The sequence below is a fragment of the Mirounga angustirostris genome, unplaced genomic scaffold (assembly GCF_029215605.1).
Source record: "Mirounga angustirostris isolate CCGP_5_RB_7025 unplaced genomic scaffold, mMirAng1.0.hap1 SCAF_14, whole genome shotgun sequence".
Taxonomy (NCBI): Eukaryota; Metazoa; Chordata; class Mammalia; order Carnivora; family Phocidae; genus Mirounga; species Mirounga angustirostris.
The window spans coordinates 60,336,147-60,351,145 of record NW_026991722.1 but is presented as its reverse complement, the minus strand read 5'-3'; the positions used below and the strand labels follow the sequence as shown (position 1 = coordinate 60,351,145).

Here is a 14,999-nt window from a genome sequence, read left to right as displayed (position 1 = left end):
GGTTTCACTTGATTCTACTTGGTGCTCTCAAATATTTTGGGGTGCTTCCTGGGATATTCCCCATGTGTCCACAAATAAGTTCATTCTGTGCTGCCACTGCCCCTTGCTGGGGTACCCTGGGTCCTGACCCCTAAGCTCTGCAGCTTTCTGCGAGCAGTGCTCCTGCCATGGGGGGACCTCTCCACACCTGCGCTGGGCCACCTCTTACCATTGCTGCATTAGTGTGGCTCAGCAAGGGAAGACCAAGACCCTGAGGCAAGATTATAACAACAATGGTGTTTACTACAGGATCCTGTATTAGATTATGGCTGCCCCACCTTGCCCTTCCCTCCTTATAGCACTGGTTTTCTAAATGGCCGCTTGCCTGTGTATGTGTGTGTGTGTGTGTGTGCAAATTTTGAGCAGCTTTTTCCATTTCAGAACACTTTTAAGTATTAAACATGCTTGAAATCTCATGAACTCTATTTCAATTTGGGAATCTTATTTTATTGGGGGGGGGCTCATTTCCTGTGGGGATTTCTTATGGTACTATTATAAGCAAACACTCCCATTGGAAATGTATGAAATATGTTCTCTGTGCATGCTCATTTCCCTTCCCAATTTAAATGAACAGTACCTTTGGAGCCTTTAGGATTTCTGTAGGAGCCTATTAGGCCCCTTCTTGTCAACGAGCCTGTGGTGACTCCTTGATCTGCATGTGGCAGGAAAAGCATCCCCAGATAAGGTGTGGCAGATCATAAAGTGTGTGGAAGGGATTTTCATAATATTGGAAAATGTATCATTTGCTCTAAATAGGTTTACATGTGTGAGAAGAGAAAAAGAAATATTTGTAAGAGGGGAAATGATGTTAGCTGTAACAATAAAGCCGAAAGTACAGAAGGAAAAGTAATCTGTTACATATTTTCTGTATCCTGAGGTCACTTGCATTTGAGCCATACTTTTGAAATAATGGACAAAATTTTCTCAGTTGTCTTGAGCATTAATCACGATTTATATCTTAAGTCTTTTTTTTTTTTTTGGTGTTATTTCTCTTAGGGCAAAAATAAAATGTAAATTCTACAATGATATATAGTGTACAAAGCAGTTTCCACATATTATCATTTCATCTTTACTGAATGCCTGAAGGTGTTTCTCCATTTGCATATGAGTGAACTGAGATTCAGGTAGGGGAAGAGAATTGCTCAGGGACCTAAGGATGAGAGAAACAGTTGGAACTGAACTTCTGAGTTCTGCTCTAAGGTCCTCTCATCCCTTTCTCTTTCTTCCTTCCTTCCTTCCTTCCCTCCCTCCCGTCTTCCCTTCCTCCCTCTCTTCCCATGGTCTCTTTCTTTTTTTTTATATTACCCCATGTCTCCCAATTGTAAAAGATTATCTGAATGAGCGTTTATAACACATGTCATTGTTATGTTTGTGTTGTATAATGAAAGCATCTCTGTTATTTGCAGTAGCCCTTGGCAAAGAGAGGCAAGTCTGAAGGTGATGCTGACTGGGGTTGGAGTCTTTGGTAGAACATGGAAAACCCTGGCCCTCATGACCTGATGCATTCCCTTTGTAAGACACCATTAAGTTTCATGGTGTTGACCTTACTCAGCTCCATGGAGAAAGCTCGGAGGCAGAGAAGCCAAGTAAATGAATTTAATGGTGCTCAAAAAGTGCCAGTTCTACAGACATTTCATGACATCCTTTACAGATCAGCCTTAGAAAGTAGTGCATGGGAGATGTCTTAATATTGCCAACAGGGTTGTCATTTGGCACATTAATTTGTCCTTGAATGAGGCATATACTATGCCTTTTATATAGGCAGGCTGTCCCCATGTGAAGCATGGGTTCATGTGGCCTCCTGCAAGCTTACCTTTGGAAGGTTGGGCTGCTCACAGAACTAGGCTGCATGTTGAGGAAGTATGCTGCTTTGAGAAAGCCCCATTCTTCTTCCCACTTTCTCCCAACCCCACCCAAAGACCTACTTCCAAGTTGACCAAATATTAGCCACTCTGCAGCCTTCAGTCTCTCTCCCAGTGGTCTTTCTGGTTTCTGACCTTATTCTAGCCACTACCCCCTCCTAGGGAATTTGTGGTGACCTGGCTGCATGTTTGACTGTGGTGGAAGAAGCAGAAGAAAGGGATGGGGAGAGAAAGAGAGGCAGAGTCACAAGGACACAAAGTGAGGGGAGTAGAATAGTGAGCAGCCCTGCCTGGTTTAGACTGGTGGTTCTAATGAACAGGACAGACCTCATGGGACCTGCCTGAGTCTGGGATGGCACCAGTGGTCTTTACTGAGGCAGAGAGTTGGGTCTGGGGCTGGAGCACCCAGCCTCCCACGCTCCTACGGCACAGCCTGTCCCTGCTCAGTTGGCAGCAGTGTCCTGCAGCTTGCTTTCTGCTTTATTGTGGTTTGACATCCTCAACCAGCTGCCTCTCCCCTCTGCTAGCTCTTGTGGTGCAGTAAGCTGGTACCCACCCTCCCAGGTTCCTGGTGACGGCCTCTTTCTATTCAAAGCTGCAACTTCTACCTCTGGCCTTTTCACTTCATTGCCTGACGTGCTTCCCTGGACAATTTGCCTTGGTTTTCCTGAAGTAACTTGGTAACAGATGTCTGAGATGGAGTGCTCTTTTCCACCTTGTGTCTAAAAGTACATATGTGAAAACCCAAACACATAATAATCAGTGTTTGTTAGCTGTTATCTACATGCCAGGTGCTGAGCTAACTACTCTTTACCTATATTACCCAATTTAATCCTCACAGTAGCACTATGAGTCAGGTACTATTATTAATGTCTTTTTAAAAATCTTTTTCAAAGAGGTTAACATAACTCACCCTAGGTCACACAGCCAGTTTATTGCATATTTAAAAGAATAGTTTGCTCAGAACTGGCTTTGGTTGTTGAATCAGATTCTGCAGTAAAGCATGAGGCTCCCTTTGGGCACCCATCCAGCCCTTGTGTAACAGTGTTTCCCCACCTTTAATATACACAAGTCCCCAGGGGGTTTTGTGAAGATGCAGATTCTGATTTTGAGGTCAGGGTGAAGCCTGAGATTCTACCTTTCTAAACAGATTCCCAGATGGATGCGCCTGCTGCTGGTCCATGGACCACACTTTGATTAGCAAGGTTTAGATCCTTGGTTGTAGTTCTAGCTTTTGCAGTGCTCTGGATTCCAGGAGGGCCAAAGAGACAGAGGACCCAGCTGAGGTCAACTGATGGGAAGTCAGCGTAGCACTGGCTACTTGAAACCTTTGCTTGGAAAGTACCGACATTAAGGATGTATAGCAAGAACTGGGTCAAAGACTGCACTGTCTGATTCTGAGCACACCGGGGCTTGCCCCACCTTTCCCCTCGCTAGGCAGCGCCGGCTCTCCAGCTGTCTGGCATGGGCCAGAGACCCAGTGTAAGGCACTGGTGGCTTTTCAGGAAGAACTAGGTGCTGGGGGAGACTTCAAGGCATTTATATCTCATTGATTCTCCCATGTTCCAAATGGTATGGTACCCCAGAAAGACATTCTGAGGATGACTTTTGATGACACAACTGGGTGGTGATTCCTGCAAGCTACCTGGAACATGGCTCCTTTGAAAAGGAGGTCATTCACATGTGGCAGATGAGAAAATGCATATGGAGACTTTGGCGGCCTCAAAGGCCTGCTTTGCAGGAGCAAATGCGAGACTTTTAGAAAGCCCTGTAGGGAGCTGGGCTGCTGCAGAGTTCAGGGCATGAGGCACAAGTAAATAATACATGCTTTTATGATGGAATCTATCAAGTTGCTTTGGTTTTTTTTGTTTTGTTTTTTTTTAATTTTATTATGTTATGTTAGTCACCATACAATACATCATTAGTTTTTGATGTAGTGATCCACGATCCATTGTTTTCATATAACACCCAGTGCTCCATGCAGAATGTGCCCTCCTTAATACCCATCACTGGGTTAACCCATCCCCCCACCCCCCTTCCCCTCTAAAACCCTCAGTTTGTTTCTCAGAGTCCATAGTCTCTCATGGTTCATCTCTCCCTCCGATTTCCCACCCTTCATTTTCCCCTTCCTTCTCCTAATGTCCTCCATGCTATTCCTTATGTTCCACAAATAAGTGAAACCATATGATAATTGACTTTCTCTGCTTGACTTATTTCACTTAGCATAATCTCCTCCAGTCCCATCCATGTTGATGTAAAAGTTGGGTATTCATCCTTTCTGATGGCAGAGTAATATATGGACCACATCTTCTTTATCCATTCATCTGTTGAAGGGCATCTTGGCTCTTTCCACAGTTTGTCTATTACGGACATTGCTGCTATGAACATTGGGTGCATAGGGCCCTTCTTTTCACTACATCTGTGTCTTTGGGGTAAATACCCAGGAGTGCAATTGCTGGGTCATAGGGTAGGTCTATTTTTAAATTTTTGAGGAAACTCCACACTGTTTTCCAAAGTGGCTGTACCAACTTGCATTCCCACCAACAGTGTAAGAGGGTTCCCCTTTCTCCACAACCTCTCCAACATTTGTTGTTTCTTTCCCTGTCCATTTTTGCCATTCTAACTGGTGTAAGGTGGTATCTCAATGTGGTTTTGATTTGAATTTCCTGATGGCTAATGATGATGAACATTTTTTCATGTGTCTGTTAGCCATTTGTATGTCTTCTTCAGAGAAGTATCTTTTCATATCGTCTGCCCACTTTTTGACTTGATTATTTGTTTTTTGGGTGTGAGTTTGAGAAGTTCTTTATAGATCTTGGATACCAGCCCTTTATCTGTAGTGTCATTTGCAAATATCTTCTCCCATTCTGTGGGTTGCCTCTTTGTTTTGTTGACTCTTTCCTTTGCTGTGCAGAAGCTTTTTATCTTGATGAAGTCCCAAAAGTTCATTTTTGCTTTTGTTTCACTAGCTTTTGGAGATATATCTTGAAAGAAGTTGCTGTGGGTGATGTCAAAGAGGTTACTGCCTATGTTCTCTAGGATTTTGATGGATTCCTGTCTCACACTGAGGTCTTTCATCCACTTTGAGTTTATCTTTGTGAATGGTGTTAGAGAATGGTCAAGTTTCATTCTTCTGCATGTGGCTATCCAATTTTCCCAGCACCGTTTATTGAAGAGACTGTCTTTTTTTTTTTTTTTAAGATTTTATTTATTTGACAGAGAGAGACACAGCGAGAGAGGGAACACAAGCAGGGGGAGTGGGAGAGGGAGAAGCAGGCTCCCTGCAGAGCAGGGAGCCCGATGCGGAACTCAATCCCAGGACCTTGGGATCATGACCTGAGCTGAAGGCAGTCGCTTAACCAACTGAGCCACCCAGGCACCCGAAGAGACTGTCTTTTTTCCATTGAGTGTTTTTTCCTGCTTTGTCAAAGATTATTTGACCATAGAGTTGAGGGTCCATATCTGGGTTCTCTATTCTGTTCCATTGGTCTGTATGTCTGTTTTTGTGCCAGTACCATACTGTCTTGGTGATCACAGCTTTGTAATATAGCTTGAAATCAGGCAACGTGATGCCCCCAGCTTTGTTTTTCTTTTTCAACATCTCCTTGGCAATTCGGGGTCTTTTCTGATTCCATACAAATTTTAGGATTGTTTGTTCCAGCACTTTGAAAAATGTCATTGGAATTTTGATCGGGATGGCATTGAAAGTATAGATTGCTCTGGGTAACATAGACATTTTAACAATGTTTGTTCTTCTGATCCATGAGCATGGAATATTTTTCCATCTTTTTGTGTCTTCAATTTCTTTCATGAGTGTTCTGTAGTTCCTAGAGTATAGATCCTTTACCTCTTTGGTTAGCTTTATTCCGAGATATCTTACTGTTTTTGGTGCTATTGTAAATGGAATCCTTTCTCTAATTTCTCTTTCTACAGTTGCATTGTTAGTGTATAAGAAAGCAACTGATTTCTGTGCACTGATTTTGTATCCTGCCACATTACTGAATTGCTGTATGAGTTCTAGTAATTTGAGGGTGGAGTCTTTTGGGTTTTCCACATAAAGTATCATGTCGTCTGTGAAAAGAGAGAGTTTGACTTCTTCTTTGCCAATTTGAATACCTTTTGTTTCTTTTTGTTGTCTGATTGTTGTTGTTAGGACTTCTAGTACTATGTTGAACAATAGTGGCGAGAGTGGGCATCCTTGATGTGTTCCTGATCTTAAGGGAAAGGCTCTCAGCCTTTCCCCATTGAGGATGATATTCGCTGTGGGTTTTTCATAGATGGATTTTATGAGCTTGAGGAATGTTCCCTCTATCCCTATACTCTGAAGAGTTTTAATCAGGAAAGAATGTTGTATTTTGTCAAATGCTTTTTCTGCATCAATTGAGAGGACCATATGGTTCTTCTCCCTCCTCTTATTAATGTGTTCTATCACATTGATTGATTTGCAAATGTTGAACTACCCTTGCATCCCGGGGATAAATCCCACTTGGTCGTGGTGGATGATCCTTTTAATGTATTGTTGGATCCTATTAGCTAGGATTTTGTTGAGGATTTTGGAATCCGTATTCATCAGGGATATCGGTCTGAAATTCTCCTTTTTGATGGGGTCTTTGCCTGGTTTGGGGATTAAGGTAATGCTGGCTTCATAGAATGAGTTTGGAAGTTTTCCTTCTGTTTCTATTTTTTAAAACAGCTTCAGTAGAATAGGTATTATTTCTTCTTTGAATGTTTGGTAGGATTCCCCAGGGAATCCGTCAGGCCCTGGACTCTTGTTTTTTGGGAGGTTTTTGATCACTGCTTCAATCTCGTTACTGGTTATTGGCCTATTCAGGTTGTCAATTTCTTCCTGTTTCAGTCTTGACAGCTTATAGGTTTCCAGGAAGGCCTCCATTTCATCCAAATTGCTCAGTTTATTGGCATATAGTTGTTGATAATAATTTCTAATAATTGTTTCTATTTCCTTGGTGTTAGTCGTGATCTCTCCCCTTTCATTCATAATTTTATTAATTTGGGTCCTTTCTCTTTTCTTTTGGATAAGTCTGGCCAGTGGTTTATCGATCTTATTAATTCTTTCAAAGAACCAACTTCTAGTTTCATTGATCTGATCTACTGTGTTTCTGGTTTCTAATTCATTGATTTCTGCTCTAATTTTAATTCTTTCTCTTCTAATGCATGGCTTAGGCATCGTTTGTTGCTTTTTCTCTAGTTCTTTAAGGTGTAGAGTTAGTTGGTGAATTCGGGATTTTTCTATTTTTTTGAGTGAGGCTTGGATGGCTATGTATTTCCCCCTTAGGATCACCTTTGCAGTATCCCATAGGTTTTGGACCGATGTGTTTTCATTCTCATTGGTTTCCATGAATTGTTTAAGTTCTTCTTTGATTTCCTAGTTGACCCAAACATTCTTGAGCAGAGTGGTCTTTAGCTTCCAAGTGTTTGAATTTCTGCCAAATTTTTTCTTGTGATTGAGTTCCAGTTTTAAAACATTTGGTTCTGAGAATATGCAGGGAATAATCTTAATCTTTTGGTATCGGTTGAGACCTGATTTGTGACCCAGTATGTGGTCTATTCTGGAGAAAGTTCCATGCACGCTCGAGAATGAGTATTCTGTTGTTTTAGGGTAGAATGTTCTGTAAATATCTATGAGGTCCATCTGGTCCAATGTATCATTCAAAGCTCTTGTTTCCTTGTTGATTGTCTGCTTAGATGATCTGTCCATTGCTGAGAGTGGAGTATTGAGGTCCCCTACAATTAACATATTGTTATCAATATGACTCTTTATTTTGGTTAACAGTGGGCTTATGTAGATGGCTGCTCCCATGTTGGGGGCATAGATATTTACAATTGTTAGATCTTCTTGTTGGATAGACCCTTTAAGAATGATAATAGTGTCCTTCTATGTCTCTAACTACAGACTTTAGTTCAAAATCTAATTTGTCTGATATAAGAATTGCTACCCCAGCTTTCTTTTGAGGTCCGCTAGCATGGAAGATGGATCTCCATCCCTTCAGTTTCAGTCTGGATGTATCTTTAGGTTCAAAATGAGTCTCTTGTAGACAGCATATGGATGGGTCCTGTCTTTTTATCCAATCTGTAACCCTGTGCCATTTTATGGGAGCATTTTGGCCATTCACGTTGAGAGTGATTATTGAAAGATATGAATTAATTGTCATCATGTTGCCTGTGAAGACGTTGTTTTTATAGATTGTCCCTGTAACTTTCTGTTGTAGATCACTCTTGGGGTCTTTCTCCTTTTATAGAACCCCCCTTAATATTTCTTGCAGGGCCGTCTTAGTGGTCACATATTCTTTCAGTTTCTGCCGGTTGTGGAAGCTCGGCATCTCTCCATCCATTCTAAGTGACAGCCTTGCCAGATAAAGTATTCTTGGCTGCATGTTCTTCTCATTTAGTACCCTGAATATGTCTTGCCAGGCCTTTCTGGCTTGCCAGGTCTCTGTGGATAGGTCTGACGTTATTCTGATGTTCCTCCCTCTGTAGGTAAGGAATCTCTTCCCCCTAACTGCCCTTAAGATGGTTTCCTTGGTTCTAAGATTTGCAGGTTTTACTATTACATGCCGGGGTGTTGGCCTGTTTTCCTTGATCTTGGGAGGGGTCCTCTCTGCCTCTATGACTCGAATGTTTGTTTCATTCCCCAGATTAGGGAAGTTCTCAGCTATGATTTGCTCAAATACATCTTCTAGTCCTCTCTCTCTCTCCACTCCCCCCAGGATTCCAATTATTCTGACAATGGAACGCTTCATGTTGTCACTTATTTCTCTGATTTTATTTTCATGGATTCTGAGTTGTTTTTGCCTGGCCTCCTCTTTTCCCTTTTTATCTATTATATTGTCTTCCAGGTCGCTTTTTCATTCTTCTGCCTTACTTACCCTAGCTGTTAGATTATCTAGATTGGCTTGGATCTCACTGATAGCATTTTTAAGTTCTGCCAATTCAGCTTTCATTTCTGCCCTTAGAGACTCTATGTTGCCATTAATTGGTTTCTCTATTTTAGCCATTGTCTTCAAAATTGCTAGCTTGAATTCCATCTCCAACATCTTGGTTATATCTGCATCCATTTGTAAATCTGGCATAAATCATGATCTCTGAGTCTTTTCTATTTTGGGGGTTCCTCCTCCTAGTCATTCTGTTCAGGGGTGGTTGAGGGAATGTATAGAGTCCAAATTATTTTTATTTATTTATTATTTTAATTTTTTTTTAAAGATTTTATTTATTCATTTGAGACACAGAGATACAGAGAGAGAGAGAGCATGAGCAGTGGGAGAGGCAGAGGGAGAGGGAGAAGCAGACTCCCGGCTGAGCCAGGAGCCCCATGTGGGGCTCGATCCCAGGACCCTGGGATCATGACCCAAGCTGAAGGCAGACGCTTAACCATCTGAGCCACCCAGGCGCCCCTAGAGTCCAAATTATTGACCAGAACCCAAGCAAGATGCACCTGTTTTCTTGGGACCTTAAGGTTGCTGGCCTCTTGTTTTCCCAGCGTGTCTTCTGCGGGAGGGGCCTGCCGCGCTGTTACTCAGGCAACCCTGTTTGGGCGGAGTTGCCCTGCCCCCTGTGGCGGGGGATGGGCTCAGTGGGAATCAGTCTTTGGGGCTTTTGTTCTCTGGCGCCTTTCCCTGGCGGCTTTCCGTGTCTCTTCCGCGAGTCAGAGCAGAAGAGACCGTTTCCAACCCTCTGCCTCAGAGCAGAGAGACCTCAGTCTGTTCTTCAGTGAGCTCTCCAGGCCACACCGTCTCCGTTTCTGTCCGTGCTGCTATAAACTGCAGCGTCCTGGGTTGTGCGCCCCTCCGCAGCGCTCCCAGTCCTGCCTCCAGGTCGGGGCACGTCCCTGCCCTTTGTGCTTCTAAAACCGCCAGCCGCTCCCAATTCGCGTGTGCGTGACTCCGCTGCTCGGGGTTTCCACCTCGGAGGTTGCAGTTCACCGGCCCGACCCCGGTGCACTGGGTTTCCGTCCTGGGGGCTGCAGTTGCAGGCGCAACCCCGCCATGCTGGGTTTCCGCCCCGTGGGCTGCCCTAGAGTCCTTTCCCCGATGCTACCAGTCTGCGAGTCTGTGCCCATCCGCAGGGCACAAGGCTGTCACTCACCGTTGGTGTAGGATCCCCACCGCCAGGCACCCTCCCGCTGCCGTTCATCCTCCGATACCTGCCCGCGGAATCACGGCTCTCCGCTTCGTACCTCACAACCAACCGCCTGCGATATTCTGTTTGTAGAGACCCAGATCTTCTTACATCTCAGGCCGGTTTCATGGGTGCTCAGAGTGGTCTGGTAGTTATCCAGCTCAATTCCGGGGACCAGTTGAAATAGGGTCCCCTACTCCTCCGCCATCTTTCCTCCTAACTCTATCAAGTTGCTTTGTGAGGCATCTTCTTCATATTCGGAGTGGTCAAGCCAAGAAACAAGAAGTGAGCTGCCAGCCCGTCCCGTGGGAAAACACTAAGAAAGAAAAATTAATCTTCACATCAACAGAGAGCCTTTCTCTGTATACTGGGCAGGACATTTGAATATGCATGTGCACAAAAGACAGCTTGCTGTTGTGACTAACTTGTATTTCATCCACAAATGTTGTCCACCCAAATTGCATCCTATTGCATTATGTTGTTACTGTTTGTTAGAGACGCACGCTGTGGCACGATCCCACTGAGGCGGGAGAGAGTCCAATTTGAAGCACTGCCATTCTTGAATAATGTTTTCTTTCACGAAAATGATATGCTTAGCCCTTTAGTGGGAAGATTTCCATTTTGAAACATCTCAGGTAACTCATGGTGACTAAATCATAGTTTAGGGTGAATGTCATCCTCAAATGTGTGTTCTTAGAGTCCAGGTTATAGGGGAAAAAATTACCTGATCATAAATTTCACATTTAGGTCAAAAGAATGCAGTTTGCCCCTACCTGTGATTTGAGCCATGTTCCTCCAGATTCTTTGAAGGATAATTTGTGGAGTCATCAAGCTGCTGCAATAAAAAACCATAAAAATCAATACAACTATGTTGAAATGTACTATGTATGTAGCTATAGACTATAAAAGTAACAAGAAGAAGAAACACATCTCCCTCTCTTTTTCTCCTAGAAGAAAAACAGTCTTTGGATTAAAATACATACCTAAAATTTTTTTTAACTGGATTCCATAGCCATTTAATGAGCATGTTTATGAAATACTGAGTATGTTTCTCAATAGGGGAGATCATGATTCTACCAATGTTTGATGTTCTTGGGCAACGTGTCCTTCGAGCACAATTCTAAAAATATTCTTGCCATTTCTAGCAACATCTACAGTACAAGCAAATTGACCCAAGAGTAATCTCCACATGGTCCAGAGGAGAGAGGAAACCAGACCAAGTCTGCTGGCTCATGTGGCATGAAGTACCATGGGCTCTGTGCTGGCTTGAGTTATAGCTCTTATTCCCTTGGTGTGAAAAACATGGGTTCTTGATTAGTTTGGTAATATGTGTAATGTGCAGGGACTCTACAGAGCCCTGAGTGGATCCCCAGAGAAAACTGTAAGTCCTGCCCCCTAGAAGCTTATAGTCGAGTCGAGAGGAAGAAGTCAGGTGTAAGAAATGTTAGCTGGGGCACAGTATTTGGAGAGTGGCACAGATTTATAGTCCTGTGGTCTGGGGTGGTCCCAGGCAGTAAATATTCATTCTGAGGGAGCTCCCATGCTCAGAGTTAGATTTGGAGTAGAATTAGGCTACCTCTTAAAAGAACAGTTCTCATTAATTTCATCTTCTAACCACACTGTGCTGCCTCAGGCCTGGTCCACCAATCCACTGCTCCTGCACTGTACAAAGCCACAAGTTGCTATTTTTTTTTAAGATTTTATTTATTTATTTGTTTGACAAATCGAGACGCACAGAGAGAGGGAACACAAGCAGGGGGAGTGGGAGAGGGAGAAGCAGGCTTCCCGCAGAGCAGGGGCCCGATGTGGGGTTTGATCCCAGGACCCTGAGATCATGACCGGAGCTGAAGGCAGTCGCTTACAGACTGAGCCACCCAGACACCCCCATGTTGCTATTTCTTAACTCTAAGGTCTGCCTTGGGTTCAGAATCAACCCAGTCCTGGAGGCAGTAAAGGGTCTAGGAAGGGATGGCACCAGTTACAATTCAGGATCTGGCCTCGTGTTTGATGTTCCTTCAGCACAAAGACCGTACATATGGAGACAGATGAGTGAGTATCCTACTCGTGGAATCAGTCTTACGGCTTAATAATCACACTTTATGATAACAATAGAGCAGAGGAAGGTTGTGTAGTAGGAAGAAAGAAGGTTATTCTGGCTGGCTATTGTCTGAATTAGGAGGAGGAAGAAGAATACCTAGTAATAAAGGTCTGCAGTTTGGGTTAGAACTCTGATGGGCTTTAGTATGAAAGGTGAAAATTTCTACTCCCTCTGACCGCTGGCCATAGTCTGAAAATACACAAAGTGCTGGTTCTTTTTAGAGCAATCTGGAGTTGTGCTGACAATCAGATAGTATGAGAAATTCAGAATAGGTGGGGAAAATGGAGAATGGATACTTGTGGGGAGACCGAGGTCATATGCAGAGGTTGGCATTGAGGAGGAGGTGTGACTGATCAAGTCTCCCCTGCTGGTTGCCAGGAGTACCTTCATGCTTTATTATATGGAGCAGTGATGTTATCACTGACCCCCTGCGTTGCCTCCAACTTAGTCATAGTATAGTAGCTTATCTTCCAGTGGTGTTGTTTTGGAGAATAAAGAACAAGGACCTTGTGGCAGGAGCAGGCTGGGGGCAGATCTCAGTGGAAGCAGTAAATTAGATCCTGAGGACGTAACTGCCTGGAGATGTTAAATTTTGAGGAGGATGTGAACTTCCCACACTACATGGGATGGGAGGGCTCGCACTTTTTAATTCAAATATTAAAAAGTGATTTGAGTGGGGGTGGGCACCAAGGCAGCGGACTTTTTGGTTGTGTTATTCCTCCCTCTTGGAGATACATTACTGTAAATTCAAATTTGAGACTGGGACTTCTGCTGTAGTATTCTCTCTGAACTAATTGTGACATTAAATTGATGATTGTAAAATAGGTCTTTCAATTACTATGATCTGGTGATCTGAGTTTATTTCTAAATACGTTGGGCCAAATTACTACCCCATAGACTGTAGTTGGGAAAAAAGAAATATTGACACTATTAGAGCTTCTGTTTCCTCTATTTCTTTAAAAAAAAAAAATATGAAAGGGTATGGGCAGATGACAATGGATTGGAATAAGGGCATTTGTCCAAGGAATTATATCAATTCAGGCAACCAGTTGACCTGGGTAACTAGGCTAATCTTATCCCTAATCTTTTGATGTTTATCACCTTGTCTGTGGTTTTTATATACATGGGGAAGACTCAGCCATCATCAGACCTGGCAGAACAGAGACATGTTCATTTATATAATAATTTTAATAGCAGTAGTGCCTGTAAAATACTTTGAATTCCTAGCCCCTAGGGCAGAAGCCCTCTTTGCTCCTTGTGTTCCTAATACATAATGGCATACTCAGCTCTGGGCCCTTAGTCCTCTGGGTTCCAGAGAGGCTCTGGGGGCCAGTGGACCCCATCCTGGTCAGGGACAGTAGAAGGAGCCCTTGGCCAGGAGCTCAGAGACTCAATGTCAAGTCTGCTAGCTGGAAAGCAAAAAAGAACTCAACAAGATAAAAATGAGCCTCACTTGGTCATAAATAGGATGCGCTGTGATTTTTACCTTGGTTTTGGTTACTAACAGCTAATCATTCATTGTTTCCCATTAATTAATTCATCATATTTCTTTTTTTTTAAGATTTTATTTATTTATTTGACAGAGAGAGAGAGAGCACAAGCAGGGGGAGCAGCAGAGGGAGAGGGAGAAGCCGAGCAAGGAGCCCGATGTGGGGCTTAATCCCAGGGTCCTGGGATCATGACCTGAGCCGAAGGCTGACGCTTAACCAACTGAGTCACCCAGGTGCCCCAATTCATCATATTTCTGAGCACCTACTGTGTGTCAAGGGTTAAGGGATATGCCAGTAAACAAAATAGTGTCCTTGCTTCTCATAGTACTCATTGTTCTAGTTTATATGCTCAAGTTCAACAGCAAGAGGGGCTTCTATCAGAATTAACTTGTGTACATTAATCTGCACAGAGAGATTTTTTTTTGCTGCAATTGATTTTTCAGACTCATAATCCATTCACTTTGATATATTTCTGGTCCCCAACTGTTGTCAAACATTTGACTGTTTAACTCCCCATTACTTACTTTGAAAGAGTGAGAAAGGGAAGATAAAGAAAATAGCACTGAAATTAGTAGATCTTGTGATTGGAGAGCATCTTAAGGAGAGAAGGCTTAATGGTGAAGAAAGTAGGAACAGAATTAAGGATTTACTTTTAGCCCATGATCTCAGCTTTCATAACCAGAGCATTTTCCACTATGCCTAGCAAGAATTTGGTTTTAAATATCTGGGTTTAATTTAAATATTAATTCAGTTTATGAATGGTACCCCAGTTGCCCATTACCATTGATGTTTTGGAAGTGATAATGCCCTGACCTTTACCATAGAGCAGTATTTCATATATCTGAATTTATATAATAAAGGTTTTAAAAAATATCTATGTCTATAGCTATAAGGATGGATGGATGGATGGATGGATGGGTAGGCTTTTTTTGAATTGAGTTTAATGACTCACCTCAATAAGTGAATAATGTTCTACTTTGGAAAATAAAGGGACTTCTGAGTTTCTCTCTTGAATGTAATATGCCTTTCACTGAACTGTAAGGGTCTGCAAAACCTGCACAGCTCCTTTGACAATGGGCAAAATGGAATGATGCTGTGAAAACTGTATGAAATGCACTAATTTAAAATGCAATTTTAAAGTGCATTTAATTTGAATGGGCCATGAAGCTGTTGCCTTCCTATTTATATTTCTGTTCCCTGGGATAACTTCAGGTATGTCTCTTGGCTCTTCAAGCTGCCTTCCTGTGGATTGTTAGAACCAGCCACATCCTTCTCATTTCTGTCATTGAAACTCCTGGTAGGTTTATATTTTGCTGCCTTCTTTGGATTTTAGATTATTATTTCAAGGCTGTTCTTATCTGCACTTTCCTATAACCC

General features: G+C 42.8%; 1 protein-coding gene across 24 annotated transcripts in view; it reads left to right on the top strand.

The window, feature by feature from the left end:
* LDLRAD4 (low density lipoprotein receptor class A domain containing 4) overlaps positions 1 to 14,999 on the top strand; it is a 434,307-nt gene that overhangs the window by 314,283 nt on the left and 105,025 nt on the right. The window contains exon 1 of one of the 24 annotated variants that reach the window (XM_064577960.1): positions 13,797 to 14,919. The exons of the other annotated variants lie outside the window; for them this stretch is intronic. The gene's annotated coding sequence lies outside the window, so the exon portion shown is untranslated. Of the gene's footprint in view, positions 1 to 13,796; positions 14,920 to 14,999 lie in introns of those variants that run through there. 24 annotated transcript variants of the gene reach the window in all.